Raw genomic sequence first — 24831 nt, forward strand, 5'->3', positions numbered from 1 at the left:
AACACGTACTTCTGAGATTTCTGATGAAATGTGAGATTTCTGATGAAATGTGAGATTTCTTTTAGAGACATATGATGCAACAATAATATTCTATATATTATTTGATTTATATTCTACAAAACTGAACAGGAAAAGTAGATTTGCTACATTAAATTACTGCTAATTAAAAAAGCAATATTGAACTAATCACTTAAAAAAAAAATATTTAAAATTAAGAACATTAAATTTAGATGAATTTTATAAAATTCTCAGCAAAAATATTTTGACATGCGTTGTATACTTAAATGCTGGTGATTGAAAACTTTACCGTTTAGTCTCAACTTCGGTTTAAAGATCAACAATAATTCTTCGTTATTATTCTACTTGTTCCCGCGTTTTCTCGACACGCACTCAACACTATCACGCTGTTTACTGTCCGCGCAAAAGGCACCAAGGCGCCGCAACAGTCATCGAAATGACGCGACACACGGTACATTGCACCGAGAACATTCACGACTTTCAGGTACGCGGACTACTGGATATGCGAATGTAATACTTAAAGCTGGCCGTTGGCCACGACTGCGCTTTTGACGTTCCCTTGTATATGTCATATCGTTTCCATTAGTGATATGATAATCGCAAGGTAGCAACATTGAGAACCGTATTCCTTATCACAGTGTATATTTTTGTAAGTCTGATGTCGATTAATATTTAATATCATTTTTTATTTATTTCGAAATTTTCCACGTACTACATTTTTATGAATAGTATAATAGACATAATAACGTTATTTTTGTTCAATATTAATCAAAAACTCTAAAAAAATATATATAACCAAAAAAATTTCGTGCATAAACAATGTAACTTGACATATATATTTCGTTCTTCTCGTAATGATCTTTTTACCAATATTTATTTTACAATTTTTCTATGATTTTATTAGATAACATCAAATTTTATAAAATTTTTATATTTATAAAATTATTAAAAAAATTTTATTAGTTGGTATATAAAAAAATAACAATATACAATATTAACAATGAGTCAAGGTGCAATATTTTCCTCTCAGGAAGATAGCGATAAGCACTCGGATCGATCGATCTGAAGAACTAAATGCAAATGACCGCGAATCAATATGTATATAACACATTGATATGATACCATTATGTACATATATGTTATTACATATTACTATATATATTTTACTATAGTAAGCAATACATTGATCTGTTTATTAAATAATAATAAAATAAGGCTTCGTCTTTAAATTTCATTATACTGTGTCGTAGAAATAGAAAGCCTTAATAGAAAATTACTATGTCGTATTCTATTACGAACCCGATGCTCGAATCAGATGAGAAACTTCCTTAGATTATGATGTAATTAATAGATTACATCAGCTAGTGATCCAGAATATTTGAACTAATTTATTCATTTAATCTATTGGCAAATGCGTAAATTAGATAACGAAAATACGCCTGTCAATGAATAATGTTTATTTATACTTATTATACTTCACTAATAAATTTCTATGTTTATACGTGACTAAGTGACTGAAAGACTGAATGAATGTTATCAAAGAAGTAAAAAATTAAATAAAACATGTGTATGATGTTAGGATGTTATTTATATTGACGAGCGGTATCGCGCGGAGCATTTTACATATTTTTAAAAATAGCTAAAATATTACAATTTAATTTTAACTCATTAAACCTTATAATGAAATATTTTATTAGATTTCATTAAATCTATTATTGTACGCCTTGACGACTTCTATTATCAAGGAATACTTCTCTCACTATATTTCTTATTTGCCTATCATTAAATACCTGTTTCTACGTCATTACCTGTTTTCATTTTACAAGAATGAATGAATTTTAATTTTATTTTTTATTCAATAGCGTGATGTCAATTAGCTTTTTGTTAATTTATGACATATGACGCACACTAACGACTAATTTATTTTTAACATCTTTATTTTTTTATGTTGTTGTTAAACGGAGATACCGTCACATTATCAGCGTTTAATCTTTTACTTCTTCGATAACATTTTCTCGTTTAATCATTATAAATATGATAGTTTATTGACTCAAGTATTATGCTCAAGTAAGTATGCGTTATTTGTTGACAAGCACATTTTCACTCTCTAAGTCACACATTTGCCAATAAATTAAGTGAATAATTTAGACAAATATGCTTATCTTAATTATTCTTATAAAAAAATAGTCGACAGTTGTCAGAACATATACTGGTCCGTTATATTAACTTAATTACGGATATTCTAAAATCTAAATGAATAGATCTAGTGGACTGTGCTGATGTTCCAGCAGTGAGTTTACACAGTTGGCGAAGTAAATTTAGCATTAGTAACTGGTTTGTAAACCAAGTTTCCTCGCACTTCATCGACTATAAACTCAACTTGACTAGAGTTGACTAGACTACCGACAAACTTAGTAATCCACGATCGAATCGTCAGCTCGATGCAGATATCGGTATTGAATCGATGGTTGTCGCAATTTCATATGAGATCTCTCTCGCCCGTAAAAATCCGACGCTCTTTAATCTTATAAAAAAAAAAAAAAGTTGGAAAGCAGGGGAGGGGGGAAACGATCATTCTTAGTCGTTACATTTCAGTATGGCTTGCCTCGTTGAAAATTTCGCTCAGGGCATTTTTCCGCATTACAGCTCTTTCAGTGGTAAATCGCCTGGATTGATAAAAATGGAGCGTATATAATAGCGGCTCTCTTCTCGCGCGCACGTGTTATCTGCGAATATAAAAAGGAATGTACAGCATATATAAGGAAGTGGAGATGAAATTGCGGGTATGATATGTTCCTGCCACTAACAATGATTACGTCGATATGAGAGGTCATAAGAGGTACCGCAGCGCTATTTGTCATTTTGCCCCTTTCGCGGCTAGCACGGCGATTTCAACGGGTCGGCCAGCCGCGGCGTAATCGCGAGAGCTCGTTTCTCTTAGAAGTCGCTTTTTTAAAATTGGGATAATTTACCTGCTGGTAGCAGGCGCATTACGAAACCTAACTATGCCGAATAGCCACTTGACCTTTCCCTCGCAATCTCAGATTATTCGAAATCCGCGCAGTGCGCCTTTGAAGCTTTGCTCTTTCGATTAGTATGTTAATTTGATCCTTCGTTGAGTCGAGATTTAAGCGTTCCCTTGCGCGCTTTCAAGGAGATAGATTTCGATCTATCTTGATTTCCGTGAAAAATTTTACGAGTGTGTAAATTTAGTATTCCATTTGATCCGCAAATAATAGATCATCCGGTTTTATCACGTCCCATGCACGCAATTACAGAATGCTCTGCGTATTTTACGTCGCAATTTTTCATGAATCTTCGTATTTATAATGCAGGCGACATGATAAATGAATTGCCGCTAATGTAGTTCCCGACTTTTAGTCGCCCGTTGTGCCCGTTTTATTTCATGTTAGAAATGCGTTTGTCTATGCAAATGCATACGACTTAAGGCGAGTTTGTATTCATAAATAAACCCTTTTGAATAGACGGTCATACTTATAGAGCTGCAGGTCTTATATTGTAGACCTTAGTGCTTCGAAGAGCGATACGAAAGAACTGCTTTTCTCTTTTCTTATAAATAAGTATAAATAACTTGATTATTAAGCGTTGTTTACATTAATATAATTACGGGCTTAACATAAACAGTATTCATGTTTCATTGCCATTCAACGGATTTACATAGTCTATCACTTTGATTTTTTGCATTTCCTCTTACATTGGTGCCTTGGATTTTTTTTTCCTTTTTAATTATATCTTACTTTTTTATTTCAACAGCTTTAACTGTCTTTTTTCTCACTTTAATCGCTCTTATTAAATCTTTTTTTCAAAAGTAGTCATTCGTTTAATATTTATTTTAATGTATTAATCCAGCACTTGGTCGAGGGGGGGGGGTCAAAGTTTAAATTCTGCAGAATTATCATACTCTTTTGAATTAAACACTTCCTAAGTCATGAATAAAAAGATAAGAGCTAAAGTGAAAGAAACGAAAAGTTGCGATTTAAACGTTGAGTGTACATGCCTCTATTAATGCGTCGGGACTTTTGAAAGTTTACGGCGGGGTGGCTTTAGACGCTCGTCATGTGTAACATTATGACATAAATTAGTAAGTTTGCGATGAAGCAGGTAAGTTTAGTGTACACCGATCTACAAAGCACCTACGTAGTAATTTACGTAGTAATTTACGTGGCTCACGAAGCGACCGCCATTACTTTGTCAAATTACATTATGTGACGTGTAAATGTTCGATTAAACGATTTTCGGTAGAGCAGAAACAAAACGTATTAAATACAACGAGCTTCATTGATCAAATAATAATAATTAACGTATGGCGCTATAATGTATGCATATGTTTATTTGTTATGCAACTATTTAATAATCTGTTAAAATTGTGATTCAGATTGAAACGATAATTTATTATATATTTGCGCACTTTGTGTTCAACACGGTTATTCATATTTCAATGTTATAATAGATACGCATCGGACGAGAAATGAAAAGAATCAAAGTATTTTATTGTTATCTCAATTACACGTTTAATAGCACCATGCTGTCACACATTGTTACATTTTACGTAATCGTCTAGTTTATTATTTTTTGTTTTTGCGCGCGAATTAAAAATAAGTTCATCAACGCGTAATTAACGAACCGGCAGAGCATGTTTATTAGTCGAATAAGTTGATGTTTTGTTACAAGTATAATAGTTAAAAATAATAGAATCGGATGTTTTTGCAACACTTATGCATTTCCGCGAAGCGTCAAGCGCTGGATTTTCCAAACGGACTACGTACAGAGAGATCGTTTGAGGATAAGCGGATAAATTGTCACAAAATACAAAGTGCTTATAACTTACGCGTTACATAAACATTTCCTCGTTCATCTCGGTAATATATGCCGGCTTATTAATTAACGCGACCTGCTGGGTGAGTTTCTCAGAACGCCGCATAATTAAGTGCAATCACCACAATTCACCGAGGATTATTTTTATTGCGGTGTGAATCCCGCGCGATTTTTGCGCGCGGTGATGTTACGTGAATCGCACACCGTGATTGACGTGTTCATGAAAGTCAATCGGTCGTACAGTACCCACGCCGTATACGGCAAACATATTGTATATCGCTGAATAACGGAACATGAGAGAAGTATTGTGCCAGACTTTCAACCAACACGAGGAGTGTCCTCTTGTTCGGCGGTGCTGCCTGACGATTTACATTTCGTCCGGAGAATCGATCGTCGCTTCGGTCCGCTGACGCGCACGGTCCATCGGTCTGTATACTGTAGATTGATTTCGTGAGACGAAAAAAAACAACGGTTAACTCTGTTACAAAATGTTCAAACTCGCCGGTGGATTTCGTGCGCGCAACCATGCCCCTTGAAATATCTCGTAAACCGCATGACTTCCTATAGCGTATAGATATTACGACGTTTCGCAATCGCTAGAGTGAGGACATTTGTGCGTGTCCTTCGTAGCTAATCGTCATTATCTCTGTCACGAGTCTTCGTTGCTTTGTACATGGCTCTTCGAAATTCATTTCGTTCCTAAAACTATCGGACTATTTCTACGCGTTGAAAGAGAAAATAATGCTCTACATCGCAAATTATCTTGTTGAATTAAGTGTTTTTATTGTTGCTGTTTATGGTACGCGGAATTTTTAATATTGTCAACAAAATGACAAGTACAAAGTGACTTTTCTACCTTCACAGAGAAGGAGGGGAATTTGTAAGGGAGTGAAACGGAGTTATACACTGACATTTGAGATATCGACGCAGTGGAGGAATTCGTGTATATCCAAAAATAGAAGACCTTCCTATTCACTTTGCCGTGCAACTGAAGACCTGTCTATCTGGTTTGGCTCTTGTCCCGTCGTTAATTTTAGGCAGGCAGATGTTTTGCACGCGACAGGTAGCTCGCAGCAAGTAATTTGTCCACTTGACTCGCCTCCATACCGGGTTCGTGTTAACTGACCATTACGGCAGTTTCAAATAATGTACTCACTCGACAGATAGTTGTCAAACAGACACAAATATTTGACCGTATGTGAGTGAGATAATATACGTTAACGTGGCTATAGTACGTGTCATGATCATACGCAGTAAGATTTGTCGGATAATTGTGTTCGGAACCGTCTCTGACGAGTGTTCGCCGCCGACTTTCGCATAATTGCTTCCAAATGACCTATTTGTACTATCTTGATCGGTAACTTATATCGTTATCGAATATCCGCCACTACCCCACATTTTAGCATATTTTTCACGGTAATACAACATAAGGACAGACTGTCAGCGGATTAATTACAAAGTTTCGGAATTAACAAAGTTTCTAACATCGCCGTCCCGATTAACGAACTAGTTCGCCGTAAAACTCTGTCCCTTTTTACGAACATGAGAAAGCTTTGCTTTTTTTTTTTGCGACTTGCACAAAGAATAAGATGGAAACATTAACAAAGAGTTGAATAAGGTTTTAAAGCTTCTATTACATTATTTTGCCCATTCTGCGCTGAATAGACCTTTCTCTGCTCTCTTTCTTGTCACTTTAGATTCTGTGAACTTTGATATATTAAATATTATATTACGAATAAGTGTTATATTTTTAATATTTAAAAAAATAATAGAAATTTAAATAAGCAAAAATTTTTAAATTTACTTTATTAATATATTTTTTATAAGTTATGTAATTGTCCCACGATCGATATCGTACTAAAAGTAATCTTGTTCATATAATAATCGATATCTGAATCTAAACGATACATTTAAACGATAGATTTTATCCATTTAATTTGAATTCTCTTTTGCAACCAGTTCTGTATTTTTTAACAATGGATTATGGAGCTAGCTTTATATTAATTAAGTATATTATGAAAGGTCACTTAAGATAAGAGCAGTATGACCAGCAACGTTTTAATAATCCGAGTTGTTGTGCGGTCTAGCAACGGAGCAGCTCACCGCTGTTATGCTCCAGGGATGCAGTTCTACAATGCAAATGTAGTTGCGGTTCCTGTGTTCGACATAAATACAATTTCCTTTAATTACCGATTTGCACAAATTAGCCATAAATATGTGTACATATTTTGTGCATATTCAGAGCATCACATTGTGCCGCGTTGTGCGACACATGTGTCGTCAAGCATGAGATAATTGACCTAATCGCTGCGGTTCTTCCTGCCTCTGTATATCCGTTCACAATTCCATGAAAATTGGATGATCATACGAAATGACTGGTAAGATAAAAGTATTTACTGCGAAATTTATTATTAATTGAAACACATTTTGTCATCGCATACGTCAATGTTACATATTGCAGTGAACAATTACTGCACAATTAATGTACATTTGTATAATTATATTTCCACCTTTATTGAGTTCCTAAAATTAGTTTCTCTTTCATTAAATTTCCAGGGACAAATTAGTATGATCTCTATTTTTATGATCCATATAATTTAATTGAACACAATAAAGTATTATTATCAAATTTACTGATGATTTGTTTTGTATGTTTACACATGTTTTAGAAAGAAAAAAAAGATAAGAATAGTCGCATTTAGTATTAAATGCACACAGCACGAAAATAAACAATACCTCAGCTGAAAAGAGTCGGAACTTTATGAAATATCTTATCATATTTTATCGCTTTAATTTAAAGCAATGGACGACTGTGTGAAAATTGAGCGTAGAGTTTCTTGGTTCTTTAGGTGATATAATTCAAGAAAGTGAGATAGGAAGATCATATTTTACTTGCGAAGAAACATCATAAATAGTTCTGCATTTATTAAGTTGGTTTGATAAATAATGTGAGGTCGGTTAGATAAATAAAATCAAGAGCGTTTATTTCAGTGTTTAATTAACGAAAGAAGCAATTGATTACAGAAGAGGTATTTCGAAATAAGAATCATGCAACGCCACGTCTACTTGATTGTTATTTCGCGTTTATATACTTTTCGGATTATATCTTTCACGCTGTCGCGCATCTAAACTCGGCTTGATCATGACCTTCTATCCGATCGAACCTTGAATTCGATCGATGATCCGCCTATCAAAATAATAACACATCAATATCTTAAATCCAAAACCTCGTAATTAAAAAAATCCAAAATTTACAGGAGACATTAAAAACTGTTTATTTATAACATAGTCCGATTAATTTATCAAACTTTGAATTTGAAATAATTTTAAGTTGTTAATAAAGTTTTTAGGATTATTTAAAAAAAATTTGATACGTAGAAAATAAAAATACTATCATAATAACAGAAAAAGTGGTCAAAAATTCGATTTAAGATATCGACATGAACATGTATCAAAAGTACAATATATTGACGGCTAACGGAAAACGCGTTCCTACAATACCGTGATGTCTTGCCAAGTAATTCAATATATATGTATATATATATATATTCTAAAATCAATATAACAAATGTTATACCCAAGCATAAAATAAACTTAAACATTGTAGATTCGTTTTTGTGTGTATGTGTGTGTGTGTGTGTGTGTGTGTAATTAAAATTCTTACTGTTTAATGAAAAACGTTTCTATCTACACTATCTATTTTATTCGCGCCATTAAAAGACGAAACTAAGTCAGCATAGTGATCGTTGATGTCGAGTAATTACTTAAATGGAAATATTCAATTAACACATGCAAAGTTATTCAACAAGATAAAATCTTATCTCTTGTTCAAGTTTTTATTTTGACATTTTGCGTTCTAATGCAGAATGAAGTGGAATTTACCGTGATTTCTATACGCGTCTGGAAATTATTGCGTCTATTTTCAGCAATTTTATTATCAATTGCAGCGTTGCCATTTTTAATGTTTTTACAATAAAAATCTTACTCTTCGTTCAATCTCAATCTTATTTTAATAGAATTTCAATCTAGAACTTAATTAAAAGAATAATTAATGTTGAAAATCAAGAAGTCGTAAGAACGGACGCCCTTTGATCAAGTTTCCACCAATGAAAAATTGACTCCGAATTTATCAAAGAATCTATGTTGGAAATAAAGTGTCCGACTGTCTTTTCAGTAACTGACGTCGACATTACATTTCGCCGTTGTAACATTACCAAAGCTCCCGTGCGCGTTCCTCTGAATCGGGGCGAGGGCCCTCTGGGAGTGGAATGCATGAACCTTTATCAGATCGCGGAAGACGATGGAGCACGAGGGTGGGAAGAAGCGAGAAGGAGCTTTTGTAACTAGCTTTGCCCGTTCCGAAGAGCTGGCAGCAGCGACGGCGCAATTGAGCGAAATTGCGCACGTAGGACGCGAGAGACGGGAAACTTTACAATGCAAATCCAGCTGCCACGACCTGGACTGTTCCCGGTGTCGCTCGTGGCGGTAGTTGCTGATGACGGCAGAGGAAGCATTCTCTCCCGTTGCTCTGGCAAAAAACGCGAGCGTGACGGGCACGGGTCGCGTCTGCTGTATTACGGGCCCTCCTCCCTCCCCCTCCCCCCCGATTCGCATTAGGGATTTTTTGACAGCGTCAGATGCTGCCCCGCTGCGTTTTTTGCGCCGGATTATTGCGGAAAGTTTCGCCGAAGAGGCTATCCCTTCGCGTCTTTCTTCGTCTCTTTTTCTAGCTGTCCTTCTTCCTCCGCGTATCCCTGACCCGACATATACAGGCCACGTAGCGGGAAAAAAGTAGAGTTAAACGAACACGGTTATTAAAGGACAGTTTGCTCCCGTGTACAAGAGCGCTAAGTCATCCTTTGGAATTTGGACCCTGCCAGAGAGAGAGAGAGAGAGAGATAGAGTGAGAGCGGCAGAGACTATTTTTATCTGGCGAAACATAATCTCACAGCGTGAGAACAAATAATACGTCTACCTTAGGCGTAAATCACGATTGAGTTGTAAAAGCGAGGTCGACAGATTTATCGAAGGTTGAGCTCATCCCGCACTAAGAATAAGCGGCGATTCTGACTTCTCACGCGAGAACCTCGCGCGCGTGTTTTTTTTTTTTTTGCCTAATAATTATTGCGTCTATAAGCTGCGCAGTGTCACGACCTCGCCTTCGATAAATAGTCTCTCACTAGTTGGCAACGTTTTCTGGTTATCAAGTTTGGCATTCTAGTTGTTGCCCAATGTGTTTACCGTGTGAAGTAGCGTATCAAACAATGAACGCGCACTCCGAGAGAGATTTGTAAATATGGTTTCTATGAATAGTAGACGGCAAATAATACTCGAAGGATTTTTTTATATATATATTTTTTTTTTTCACGGTGATTTCACGTAACTTTTCGTTATTGCCCGAGCGGGTAAATTAATGGATATTGGACACGTCGTGCGAAATGTCTTGATGCTGCTCGGATATTCTAGATAAAAATGCACGATCGTGATATGAATAATCACGGTATCTTCAAATACAGCCGTAGTCCGATCGCATTTCTGATGCTAATGGGTAATATCCGAGCGTTTCCTTGAATGAATTCATATCCAGCTATCGAACGACTTTGCAATTATAATGAAATTCATACATTTCGGCTCAGTCAGTGAATTAATGTAAAATATAATGCATCGATGGTATAGCCGAAATGTATGATTACGATGCAAATTTACATAGCAGTAAAAATTAAAACAGTACATATAAAATTTGATTAAATGTGTACTTGTATACGTTAAATATTTGCAGATGTAAAATTGAACGCTTCTTAATATTCGTGAAAATTTTATTTTTATCTGTTGTGCAATGCACCTTTTACTCGTATAATTTTGCAGTTGAAATCCGTTATTAATTTTGAAATTATAGATAAAGATATGTATTGCGAATAGTACTTGCTAATCATTTTTTGCTATAAATTTTTTAAGTGAGGTACTTTTTACATTTCTAAACGATTATCGCGTTCTCAACTTTGCGTAAAAACTATTGCAGAGCAATTACGGTTACGTATTACAGTAGCAAACATAGTTGCGTAAGGAACTAACATTACTGGACAGAGTGAGTATGCTAGTTGAACAAGTGCTTTCGGCACGTGTATTGTGAGTAAAAATTTAATTATTTAGGCAATTATCCATACCACAAAAATTTAGTAAGTTATCTCAAAGTATAAAATTTTTCAATAGAAGATAATTTTTAGCTATTTCTAATATAAATTAGCAAGGTGAAATAAACGGATATCTCCTGCGCTTATTTCGTCACCCGAAGGTGAAGGTATTGAAAATTAATATCACACTGCAAAGTTATTATATCGCTGAGTGCCGCCGTTTAAAGTTCTGCCGTGAGACTTGTTCAATGATTCAATTGGAAAAAGATGGTCCAGATGGTCTGGAGGAGAAATAAGTTCAATTTCCGTTATTTCCGCTATTATATCTAAAGGTTTATGTTCTAGCGCGAAACGCTCGCTTAATATTGTAATGGAAAGTTTTTCCACGTGTGCAAAATTATAAGTTTTTATCTTTCGCTTTTTATGGAAACTCTTATCGGCGAAAAGTTTTGAAAACTTGTGAGCAACTTTGTAGGGCAATTTCGTAGATTATTACCCGTTTGGATTAAATCGTTAAACCCGCTCGTGTATGTACACGATATTGAATTTCTTAGAATCTCTGCAGTCGATCGAACATCTGTACCAATCGCGTGAAATCTGCTTTTTCACAGTAGAAAAAATGTATTACCTGTGTAATGTCACGTATTCATTGGTGTCGAATGGAGCATTTGCTTTATCCACATGCTGAAAGATGTATGCGAGGTCCGCCAAGGTCGGTACGCGCTCCTTTCAGACCGCTTGATAATACCGCTATTACGTAAGCATTATTTCGTACAGCGTTTTATTATTTTGCCATGACGATGATAAATTTGGGGTGATTCAGCAGCACTTATGAACACGCAGATATCGGCACCGGCGATTGGCTGTCCGTCGGCGTAAAATTACGAAGGGCGCCCGCGTTCCGACCAAGTGAATTCGATCAGTTTTCCCGAGATGGAGGATAAGACGTCGAGAAAAATCTATGTTCGTCAGTCAATCACTATATACGACGTTCACGAGTTTATTCACAGCACTCAAGACTCCGATCGGTCCGTTCGCTCTCGCAGCTCGGCTGAATCCGATTCCGTGTGAATTGCAGTCCAAGCGACTTGGTCAGCTGCCGACGTAATACTGGGAAGTCCACACAGTACAGTTGCTACGTTTAAAAAAAAGTATCAGTCTGTATATAGCTAGCGCGCGTCTGTCGAAGACGTCACAATGCATTTAGAACAACTTTGATTATCAATATCAACACGATATCACAAATCTCAGAATATATTATCTGTATACGCTGAATAACTTTGTAGGAACTGCCTTACGTCAATAGGCATTTATCGATCACGTGTGGTTATTTTTACAGACCGCTTATCTGCAATGACTCAATCTTAATGAGATCGATAATACTTGGATCTCTTCTCATTAAAATTCTCATTAAAGCCTTTCTTAATTACAAATTTAAATGGTAAAAAATTAGATGAAACATATATGTGCGATCAAATTTCTATATCTAGTTCACAGATAGATTAATTTATATGATTGACTGAAACAACTGTTAAAGATTGTTTGCCAAACAATTCTCTTTCGGCATATTGTGTCGTATGGAAACAGAATCCCAATTTACAAATGTAACATGGAATTAAATTAGCTTTGATTATCAACAATTCTTGCACTCACATGACTGCTTATCAGTATTTTTTTTGTCTTACCGTATGAGCTTGTTTATGAATCGAGTCACGAGACTTTTGCTCCTAAATCGGCCACGACGCATCTTCAAACAGATTGCGCATTTATATATTTTCTGATTCTGATAGGTTGGCTTAAAAGACTATATACATTAATTAAATTTTTAAAATTAATTTTGTCTCGGCTTATTTGATTCTTATTTTTAATACAGGTATCAATAAAACGGATTTCAATTTTAATTGTGATTTAAATCAATATTATAAAATGATTTAATCGTTTACTTAACTTTTTAATTACGATCTCGTTACAATTCATGAAAGAATAATTTACAGGAGTCGATTCCATTTCCTTTCTCTCGGCGCTTCTAAGCCTGTAAACGCTCTTGTAGTATTAAATTAGCTACTCCCCTAAGAGAGAGGCCTAATTCCATTTTGCGGAGAATTATTTAGCAGATCTGCGTTCGGAGAGATAAAATCATAATTGATTGCGAATGGAATTTCACAGGAAAGATTATTATCACATTCACTTCATTAGATAATATTGACACAGTGTCATAGTGCACACGAATAACAAAAAGGTGCACCAATTTGCCATGCGTTTAAGCAACTCGTAGCACGTGATTCGAAGTGATAATTTCTTATCAGCGATAGACGGTAAGATAAATCAATAAGGATTGAATAAGCAAATAGTACACTATTATTTAGCTTTTGTATACATGCGAATAACACCGGTAGATACAAGTGTCTACCAGACTTTATTTATTTCTTTAAACAGTTGACTTGTGTCAATTGTTCAAAGCACCGCTCCTATATGTGCATAAGATAATTAGTTACATTGTCCTCATCCGTTTAAGTACTCATTGATTCATCATTATCATGCAGTCGTCGTTATCACTGATAAGGAATTCATGCTTCAAGTCACGTGCTATGAAATTATTCCAGTTATTAAGCATTGTGTTGTGAACATTGTCCGTTCTTATGTCTGTTCTACTTAATTGCATAACCGCCCATATTTTATATATAATTGCTCGAAAATAAAAACACGTTATGTAAAGGATGCCTCATATTTATCATAATTTTAATCTGAAAATATACGGATAATAATATAATGTTTATGTTAAATTAATCGAAGAATATTTTATTATTGTTGAATTACTATTGAATTTGCATATTGTTTTATTTTAATGCTTATTATTAAGCATTATAATAAGATGATAACGATATCAATTTTACATATTCTATTTATTTATCCAGCTGGTTAATATATTTGTTACTTTATCATACCTCTGTATTGTTTTACGCACATTTTTACAAGGAACAAGATATTTAGTTTGATTTATATTCCGTTTAAAAATTCCTGAGATATGACCGATGTTTAAAAACGCGGAATTGCGGCATTCTGACTGGAGAAGAATTCGAAAGATTCGGAACGTCTGCGTTGCAAATTATGCGCGAACGTGCCTCAAGGATAGCAGTTGCATTGTTCGCGAAACCTAAAACGCGGGCGCTCATACCGCGCATCCGAAGTGGAAAGTAACTTGCGTCTCGGCACCCCAACTGTGCCGCATGCTGTATAGTAATAAAGATTGATACGAGTTAAGAGACGCTTGACGAGCGAAATAGAGCGGCTGCTACTTGCAAATTCGCCTAATTTCGACATTCTTCGTCTCATTCTCAGTCCTGATGTTTCCCCTTTGCATTGCAATTTCGACAACGATTGACACGTCTCTGTAGTTTCACGATACTCATCCCGAACTCTACAAAGGCTGAGTTTTACGAGGCTTGTTCAGCACGGAAAATCTGTTGTTGCGATAATGTGCAGAATGCTGAGTACGGATAACCGGATTATTTAATTAACGGGCGCATTTAGCAGCGCGCGAAATTTCGCGAGCGCGGAATAGCGAACAGACTCTCAATCGCGTAATCCACTTTCAGCAAGAGTTATATTTCCATAATGTAATTGTAAAATTATGGAGATTGGATTTAGCAAGTTGCAGATCACCATTGCGTAACAAATATTAGCTCCGTGATAAACATACTATTTGTTAAAATACTAACAAAATATTTGGATCAGGATGAAATTTACAAAGATACAAAGAACAAAGCGATGAGAATCGGTTTATCAGTTTCAAGATACTCGATACGGCATTAAGAAATGTAGCAAATATTAACTTTGCTCGAAATTATTTGCGCGCACATCATATTTACATGTTAAAATGATTGAATACATAAATTTAATTTGTGTATTCACAGTCCCGCGTCTGTCAGTGATATGCCTGCCTCTTCTCAGCAGACGAGCACAAACTCTTCGCATCATTGCACAAATTTTTCGCAAAATGTGATGTGAGAATGTATGCGTGCAAAGTAACAGTACAGTTATGCAAGTAACATTGAGATTGTAACTTTACCCATCGCTACATTCCGTGATTGTACCAATTTGTACCTGGCGTTTAAGCGCTCGCGCTGACGCTCGTCACTTTCCACGTCGTGACTTTGTTTATCGCGCTCGCTTCACGTTTGCTTGCATAATAAAGGGACCGATATTTTTCCGCAACGGTGATTTTGTGAATCTGGAAATTCAAATTTTACCTCACCCGGTAAATACGAGGCGCTCTCTCTGTTATGTGCGGCTAGCAATCACCACACTGCAGTCAAGCATTACTGTAAAGTACGCGCTCCGTAAATAAACACACTCGAAAATGATAGAAAACAGTAGCGAAAGACGTTTCTCGCGTACGTGTCCCGAACTTCGGTTCAAACCCCGCCGGCAAGAGATTGCAAATGTTTGTTTCATCGCTAGAGGATTCCCATGACGTCAATTTACCACGAGCTTTATATTTCGTGCTTATGATTAATTGCGCTTGTAGATACATAGAATTTGCAGATAGATAATCGAATGCTGCCTGCAGCAGGTACTGCTATTACGCACAGGTGGTTGAATCCGATAAGGTTGAATTACACGCGTTGCGCCGGCTGCATGTTTACGCCGTAATGTTTCGTAATGATAACGATAGGAGGAGAGAGAGAGAGAAAGAGAGAGAGAGAGAGAGACTTTCACTCGCGCGTCGCGTGATTATTCTCTATTGATCGTACGTTTTATTTAATATTTCAAAGTTTCGCACACAACGACACAACGCATTTCTATATTTACCACTCGGAGTATTGAATTATTGAATTTCGCGATGTACCATGAATAGATCGTATGACTCTTGTAGCGCGAATCCGAACCACCGTGTTCACACAGTGTTCGTCATGGCACAGAATATTTTGCAAAACTTTGAAAATGAAAACATCTATTTGAAGTGCACGTACGTACGCCCATTCATTCACGTTTCACCGCGCAGCGAGCGAGTGTGCGTTCTTACGTACGTACAGTGCAGCTATGACGTCAGGCAATCGACCATCGCGAAATAGGTCTCGGCTCTCTCACCGAGACACAAATTCACGAATTGCGTACCGAAGAATACATTTGGATGTCACTTAATGTACGCATTGAGTCTAGAATTTCGCGGGCCGGAAATTGTCGTAATCGTATAATGAGCACTGATAACGCGTACGTAATAAGTGTATACATGATTCGTTGCGATTGTAAGTCAGGTGATACATGTTACAAATTGCTGTCAACATTGAATAATAAATGAAAAGAGCTGATTTATTTTTGTTCGATTATTCGTGGCAGAAAACGCTGTCGAAGTTTATTAATGTACACACTCTCGTTCGAGGTCAAGAGTAATGGACGCGCGGCATTTTTTTTCTTCGCGCGTGTAATATATTACCTTCTACTTCAAAAAACATTCTCTCTCCCGTTCTCTATCTCTCCGTCTCTTTCTATTTAGGAAATTCAAATACCGCAGAATTTTATCAATAGAGTAACGTGTCACAGCTGCGACCAGGAAACAGAAATATCATACAAAACCGATGTCATACCGCCACAGTACAGCTGCAAACAATCGAAATCAAGTGCAATACAGCATTGTCACGGCTCATCACGAAGCTATTGTGAACGTTATGTATAAAGTATCAATACTGTCTACGGGAAAGAAATATTAGAGAATTAAAGCGTACGCATTTTATCAGCTGTTTTGGCATGGCAGATCGCTGATAAAAACATATGTCACCTTGAAATTTGTGTATTACATAACCATCTTGTTACTATTAAAAAAAAACGATAATGATGCTATACTATCTTCGAGGATAAAAAGAATAATTTTAGAAGAATTATCGCTTCCGTGTTGATAAAGACATGGACACGCGATATCGTAATGCACCGCCTTCAAGCGTACTGTGACGCAAAAGGATATGCGAGAGAGATAAGCAACAATTGAATTGTTTTATTCGTCTGCAATTGTATAATAACTTAAGAGACTCATTAAGCATAGTGCTACATGTAATAACGTCACCTTTTCTTTGTTCTTTTAGATCTCCAATGACAATATCACGAATGCACAAGAGGCATTACAGTTTTACGCTGTTAAACACAGATAAGATCCCATAAAGTTCGTTTAATTAATGAATAACTTTTTTTTTATGCAAATGTCGAAAACATTAAATTAATTAAAAGGAAAGTAAAACTATTTTGACAAAATTATAATATAGTTATGCAGGTATTTAAATTATTCCGAAATTTATGCTGGTTTCATGTAGCGTGCTATTACTTGTATCGGTTAAATGTCCGTCACGTCGCACACTTATTGGATTTTAATTGTAATCTTTAATAATTTATATGTCATAATCTATATTAGATTTTATTTTATTACAGCTTCGTATGTGAGCTTGTCAAAGAAGTTCTTAGTACATAATGCTATTCTACATCGCGTTACCTAACTTAACGCTGAGACTTTTAATAGTTTCTGCCGCCGCGTTTCAGGTTAAATTCGTTGGTTTCGCGGTTGTCATCTGTAATTGTCATCCGTGATTTTCCTCATGCTCCGAATAGGGGGAGTGAAGATGACTTCCTGAGGTATATTCCGTGCTTATGTTCCAAAGCGGTTTACGACCGGTGGAGCGTATCCGTGAGCATTCGTGTCTGACGTTGCGACGCGTTGCGCTGGTGGCAGCGACAGCTCTTTGTCGGCGATACGTGCGATTATGTGTATGCTGAACGGAGAGTTTGCGGCGTGTAAAGCTCCAATCCACCATCCATTTTGTCATCTGGCATGAAAATGTCAGAAGTCTTCTTGGGCGAAAATTTGAAAGGAAATATTATCAGTTCGCAATTTTCAACATTCGACAGAGCTCGCTAATTGAATTTCCAATTAAATTTTATTATTGAGAAGCATCATGCATCCATTTTTTGTCTTCAAGTCGCCATACAAGTTTGATGTGATGTGAGCCTTCCAGAAAATTTTTATCCCAATATCATGGGATTCTCAAATTATGTGCGAAGAGAATTATTACCACTGTTTCGAATTCTGCTAACAACTCGTATTGTTCGTAAAGCAACTCATGTCAGAATCCGGTTGCGCATGTATATCGACTATGTTCTGTTACAGACATAATTTACAACCTTATAAATCCCATCTAGCCACGTGCTGCGGATGGTAGATGAGCCATTGTCCCTCCTGTCGTGCACTGCTGCGTTCCTTGCCCGAACAGCACTACCAATTTATTGTTTCTTTACTTAGAATGCAATTAACAGTGCTTACCTGCGACATTATTCGCACCTGTTGTTGATCAAATAGAAATTACGTTGCGCTCGCATTTGAACTCAAGTGTACCGCACACAAAACGGTTCTGCAAATATCATATATATAGCGAATGTGTACAAAGTATTCCCAATTGCGGTTAAAAGGCCGATTGTAATGCGGCAAACGCAACGCGAAGTCAATTATGCGCAATTGATGACCGTTATCAGGATAGCCCATCATTAGATTTGACGATAATTTGTTTAAGCGACGCAGTTCAGCCGCAGTAGGAGCTATAATTAAATCGATGAGTATCAAATTACTTCGATTACGGTTATTTCCCCGTGAGAATAATCATTTCGGGGGCACGCTTGGCCGCGCGGGCACAGTATTGTTGTGCGCGATGTATCACGATTTATGATGCCTACAGGAACACAGCTATGCAGGTATCGCATGGTATTCATCACTAGGATTGCTCAGTGAAAGGTTGTACTATCGCATGAATTTAAGCAATTTACCGGAATACATATCGATCTCCCTTTGATAGCTACACCAGAGCGTAGAGATTTACATGGGAATATCTTTAATGGATATCTTGCGTACCAAGCTGATACAGTTTCTGGCGAAGAATATATGGTATATGGGCGGTGGCATCATTCATTTCAAATCGCGTTTTAGTAGCAGCTTTATTTGCGACACAACAATCATCGGAATCGCGTGATTGATGGTTGCGACGGAGCGAGAGGAGAGTTTAAAATATGTTAAAGTAAAATAACACGAATGCGAATACCTGTATCTGGTGTATCTCTTGGCTTCGTTTGAATGCAGCCTGCCGCCTTTTGCGGCCGCGCGGGAGAAAGATGAAAGATAAATTATATATTTTGCCCATAAATCATTTTAGTTTGATGGGAAGCATATGGCGGCTGGCTATAACAGTCTCCATCGGATCATAGTAAATATGTCCGACGCTTTACTTGAAGAAGGTTAACGGAGGATCGCCGGATACATTAATTCCTCTCGTGAGAGAACGCTTGTTCTTGCGTAGATTTAATAAAAAGGCTTCTGTAGGAACTTTTTACGTGATTCTTCTTTTTTTCTAACGGTGAAGTAATTGTTTTATTCGTGATGGAGCTGCTTTATTCGCGCGCCTTTTCTTGGCACTACAATGGAATTGTAAGCCCGGACATTTTCTTAAAAACCTGCTCGTGATGGATGGGTCGAAATGATCGATAGAAGAATTTTACAATCAAATAGCAAGCCGTTTTTCGTGCTTAAATATATTATATACATTTGTGCCTACATGTAATATAGAAACTTAATTCACGGTATGCACGGTAGAAAGTTACATCTTAATATAATTTAAAACCACCTAATATTCTTGAAATTTCATATTTTTGAGCGATTTCTAAGACGATTTTTCCTTTTGCAAAATTTTGTTTGAAACTTAGTTTTTGAATTATAATTGAAAATGGTTCGCTGCTCACACACACACACATACGAGTTCGGTGCAGCGGGCAGGCAGGGACGCGCAATGCATCATGAGACAAGTGTTACGTTAGTTTTATGATGCGTTGCACTCGAAAACTAAGCTTCGGACAAAATTTTGTAAAAAAAAATTGTCTTAGAAATCGCACAAGAATATCAAATTTCAAGGATACGAAGTTCTTTTGATTCACTCTTATATTATCACCCTTCGACATCAAAATTTTACATTTCGCTACTTCCTGTGTTCAAGCTATCTAATAATATGGAATAACAAACTTGACACAAAACAAACAACGGCGAAAGTATTAAAAGTTGATAGCGTAATAAACAAGGAAATAAGTAATTTTAACGCGAATGACATAACAATATTTATTTGTTGTAATCTCCTGTTACAAGATTGGTTGTTGAATTTTTGAGGAATTGTAGCAGAGATATAGCAGGCCATAACAGTTTATGTCACTGTATACATAATGCATCGCGATGTTTGCCACATGCGTTGTTCTATCGAACTTCATCCGCTGTGTTGAACTTTAGCTTCTGGGCGATGCTCGAAATAGCTACGTACAGTCACGCACCGTTTCGCGGACTGCTAATGCCTACTGCTAGTACGTCTGTTAATAGCACCTCTGCCATGCGTACTGTATACCCTTCGTGCATATGCAACGAAGCACAATCAGGAAAATATATCTTTTATAATGGATTCCGTAAGATCTATGTAGAATTCATAAATCAACTTTTATAAATTCTAGGCGAGTTTGTGCCGTGTTTATAACCGCATTATTATTAAAGCGGATATTTAATATAAGAATCGATTTATTCCCGCGATTAAATGCCAATGATAATTTTATAAAGATCTGTGCTTTTTATAAATATGTCAATAGCCTCAAAAAATGTATTACACACTTGATTACGTACACGTTGTGTGAAACAAATATTTGCTGAAATTGGTTGACAATTTTATAAATTGATATTTGCGTTATTTATTATATCGTGAACAGTAATGAAATTGTGAGAAGGCAGCAACCGTAATGTAAACGTTCAGCCATTGTAATGGTATCTGAGTTTTCTAGATTTCTTGATGCGAGATTAGCTTAAATCTCATTTTGCTAGAAGTACATATAATATGTAATTTTAAGATAAGGTGTATGTTAGAAATTCATCACATTGTGTAAGTAACAGTAATCTTACTGAACCCCTGAACGTTACTATGTTAGTTTGATATGTAATTCTCGCAATAATGGTGGAGCTCCATTAATTATTTCTGAGAGTTGCAAGATGACTTTGAAGGTTCAAAACTTCATCCACAATATGTTGAAGATTTATAGCACGACTCGTGAAGTCGAATAATTTGTGCGAAAAGTATAACCGTATAACAAATAATTATGAGATTTTATGATTCGGAAGTTACGATGTTGAAGATGCGATAGCGCGATGCGAAACATCGTTGAACCGTTTTAATTTAATTCCATTATCGCAGTTAAATTTACATAATCGAGGGGCTCCACTTCACAAGCCGGCGCGATCGAATTACAAGTATATGACTATAAATCATCGCGGAGTAGAGTCGTCTCTTATAAATTTACGCGACTAAATGATAAACGGAGTACCACGGACATTCAACAATTTCCCAGGAGGCCGATATATGTTCCTCGACAAATTCGATATCTTTGCATTTCGGCATCCTGCGTCACGGCGTGCGCGGCGGTGATGTAAAATCGATGCGCACGATCGAGGATCGCCGTGTGCTGGACGATCATATACTTGCAGACATCACGTGTTCTCTCTCTCTCTCTCTCTTTGCAGTCGATTATAACGATGTGTGCGTCGGCCTAGTCGGCGAAGTTCTCTCTCTCTCTCTCTCTCTCTCTCTCTTTCGCTTGCTCCCTTTACCTCGCATCCTTTCTTTCGCACATCCATGACGTCATCGCTACCCCTACCATAGTCATTTGGTCACACTTCTACCCACAGTGATCTATCTCCGTCTTCTTCCCTCTCTTACTCTGTTCCTCCTCTCCCCCGTCTCTTCTCTCGCCTTCACTCCTTTTCCCTTTCGTCCCTCTCACTCGTACTCATTCTTTCTCTCTCTTTCTCTCTTTTCCTCTCTCTCTCTCTCTCTCTCTCTCTCTCTGTTGCAGAAAGAATCGCGAATTCTGTCAGGGGTCGATACACCCCTGTCCCTACTCGCACGATCCTACCATCTCGCCGCCCCTGCGCGGTTCAGCCGCGCACACACGGATTGGCGCATACGTACGCAAAGATTGTGAGAAAGCGAGGAGGACAGTGAGAGCCGGGGGTTGAGTGCGAGAAAGAGCGAGGGGTAAAAGAGAGAGAGAGAGAGAGAGAGAGAGAGAGAGAGAGAGAGAGAGAGAGAGAGAGAGAGAGAGAGAGAGAGAGAGAGAGAGAGAGAGAGAGAGAGAGAGAGAGAGAGAGAAAGGACGGATGAGAGCGGGCGAGGGAGCGAGAAAGGCAACGTTCCGACAATGGAGAAGAAAAATAGAGAAGCTCGCTAAAAGGTGCAAGAGAAAGGGGACACGCGTGCGAGAGGGAAACGCGGAAGATAAGTGGACACGGCGTGGTATGTACACGTATAAGAAAACTTTGAAGCGAACTGGTGGCGAAGAGTGGTCTGGCCGTACGGAGCGACTAGCACACGCGCCGGAGAGAAAGTAAGACAAATAAATGGCGTTAGTGCGATCACGTACTCGAAGATCCACCGAGACGAAAGTGGGAGAGAACGCGGAGCAGTTCGAGCGCGAATAAGGGTTAAGGATTAAGGAGAGAACTAAGGGACAGCAGTGGATAAGAACGTAACGATCGGCACAGTGTGGCGGTGCGGATAAATGAGAGAGAGAGAGAGAGAGAGAGAAACTTAGAGGAAGGAGTCGGAGGCGAATTTATAGCCTCGGTTCGCTTGCACGCTCGAAAATTCGACAAGGACGTAGTCTAAGGAGAAAAACGAAGCGTTTTGAACGAAGTTGAGGCGCGGATAATGCGAGACGGGCCGCGTTAGAAAAAAGCGAAGCGATTTATGGGCTGCATATTAAAATGAGCGCACGAGAGGAAACTAGAGAGGAATAAATATCCGTAATGCGCTTCTCGAAAGTTTATCGAAGTGTGCGCAGGCGAAAATTGGAAACGCTCTAAACGGATCGGTATAAGGAGGAAATCATTCTTCGGAGGAAGCTGAGAAACGCGACCGATACGGTGGGAGAAGGATTCGCCGTATCGGCGAAAGTGGGACAAATAAATAGCATTAGCGCGATGGCGTGCGAGCGAGCCTGATGAGGAGGAAGCAATCAGGATTAGAAAGTAATAAACGAGCGGGGCGGAAAGATGAAGACAACACCGCGGTATCGTACTCGATGCGAGTGAACGTACGCTAAAGTGTCGCATAAACAAGCGTGTAAGAACGTGGAAGAGACGGTCAAATACTAACACGTTTACGGCCGGAAAACGAGAGGAGCGGGAGATCGCGACGTCGCGGGAATGACGATAAAAGGGAGAAAGTGAGACGATTAAATGAGGGTAACGCCACGGTGAGTCGCTTTGAACATGCGAATAGCGAGTCAACGTTTCTATAGCAAAACACACTTCTCTGCTTATCTAACGGAACCCGGATCGAGCGCTTTGATGTTTTGATAGCGATAGTTTTTCGCTCTTTGTGCAAGACGTTCCGATAACATGAAGTGTAGTCTTCAGTAGTTTCTCGCTAACAGAAGGATCAAAGAAATGTCTGACTTTATGGTACGACAGGACGAGAAGAGAGGATCGATTTCGATCGCGTTGCGCGAATAACGCGCTCCCGTTAGCTCCGATAAATAGCGAAGAGCAGAGTAAATAGTGACGTAGCTCGAGTGAGCAGTTCGGGTCGAGGTTGAGAGAAGCTAAAGCGATTAAATAACGAAAGATTGAAGTGGCGGGAAAGGGGGGGGGGGGGTCTTGAGGCGGTCGGAGACGCGAGCCGGCTTAGATGTCTGCGTGTGAACGCAATACGCACACAGGGGCGCCCTCTGGTGTGACGTCACAAGGGCGGGGTCCTCTCGTTAACTCGGCACTCGGCTTGCATCACCGCCCGGCGAAAGGGTGTGCAACATGTGGGACGGGGTGCCGGCGGTTGCTGGTCGACCGTCGGACGCGTCATCGCGTCGTTGCCGTCCCGAAAACTGACGTCGCTGCTCTCTTTAACGGCGTCACTCTTCTCGCCCTTCGGCGAGAATCGTTGCAACGACGCTCTATCGTCAAGGGTAAAAAAAGTGGGCCGCGCATGCTGTCGTCATTCCTGAGAGACGCACGACACACTGGACCCATTGTCTCGCGCGTGGATCGTGTCTTACCCCACCCTTTATCGCCCCTACTTAATAGCGAATTAATTACATCTATAACTCCCACAGGCGTGAAAAATGTCAGCGAAAACATCATCTCGATCCGCCCGACGCTTAAAAAGCACGAGAATCAGGGTTAATGGCAACGCTCTGAATGTGCGCGCCCTGCTGCGTTTTATGAAGTCGTTAAGGAGTTATTGCAAGCGGGGGCAGGAGATGACATTCCCTCGCGCGGGATATATTACTTCGGTATTGTATTTTGCTATTGCGCGTGTATTGAAAAGAATATATCCTTTTGTTAAATAGGATTGAAAAAAAAAGACTTGTAAAATTATTACAGAACAATAGCACTTATGTTATGTTTTTAAAGCACTAATTAAGAACAAGGTGCTCTGACTTGAGAACAAAGTGTAATGCCGATCGGCTTGGTCGCGCGATCTCGACGAAGTGGGACTCGAACGCGATAAGACGGCCGGTACAGCGCGCCGTTTGCCGCAAATGCGCTCGACAATTTCTTTCCGGAGGAGGACCGTTTTCCGTCTAATGGCGCTTCTACCTGCGTTCGACAGTGAAGCACCGGGTGCTCCGTCAGCGCATCTATCGTAATTGTGCCTCAATTTTCCACCTTTCATCCGCACAGCAAGTTGGTAGGGCGTGCATCGAGATGGCACATTAGGCACACCCAGTATATGTCGCACGTGTGAAAGGGCGCATATGTGCGGATCGAACGGCGGAAGCCGTGGTAGGAATTCCG

General features: G+C 38.3%; 1 protein-coding gene across 3 annotated transcripts in view; it reads right to left on the minus strand.

Moving 5' to 3' along the window:
• The window catches only part of LOC105675386 (sodium-coupled monocarboxylate transporter 1), a 50707-nt gene that overhangs the window by 19330 nt on the left and 6546 nt on the right, over positions 1 to 24831 (minus strand). The window contains exon 1 of one of the 3 annotated variants that reach the window (XM_067355786.1): positions 11614 to 12532. The exons of 1 other annotated variant lie outside the window; for it this stretch is intronic. The gene's annotated coding sequence lies outside the window, so the exon portion shown is untranslated. Of the gene's footprint in view, positions 1 to 307; positions 538 to 11613; positions 12533 to 24831 lie in introns of those variants that run through there. One more of the 3 variants, XM_067355787.1, reaches the window with a different exon arrangement.

The sequence above is a fragment of the Linepithema humile genome, chromosome 5 (genome assembly GCF_040581485.1).
Source record: "Linepithema humile isolate Giens D197 chromosome 5, Lhum_UNIL_v1.0, whole genome shotgun sequence".
In the NCBI taxonomy this organism is placed as follows: Eukaryota; Metazoa; Arthropoda; class Insecta; order Hymenoptera; family Formicidae; genus Linepithema; species Linepithema humile.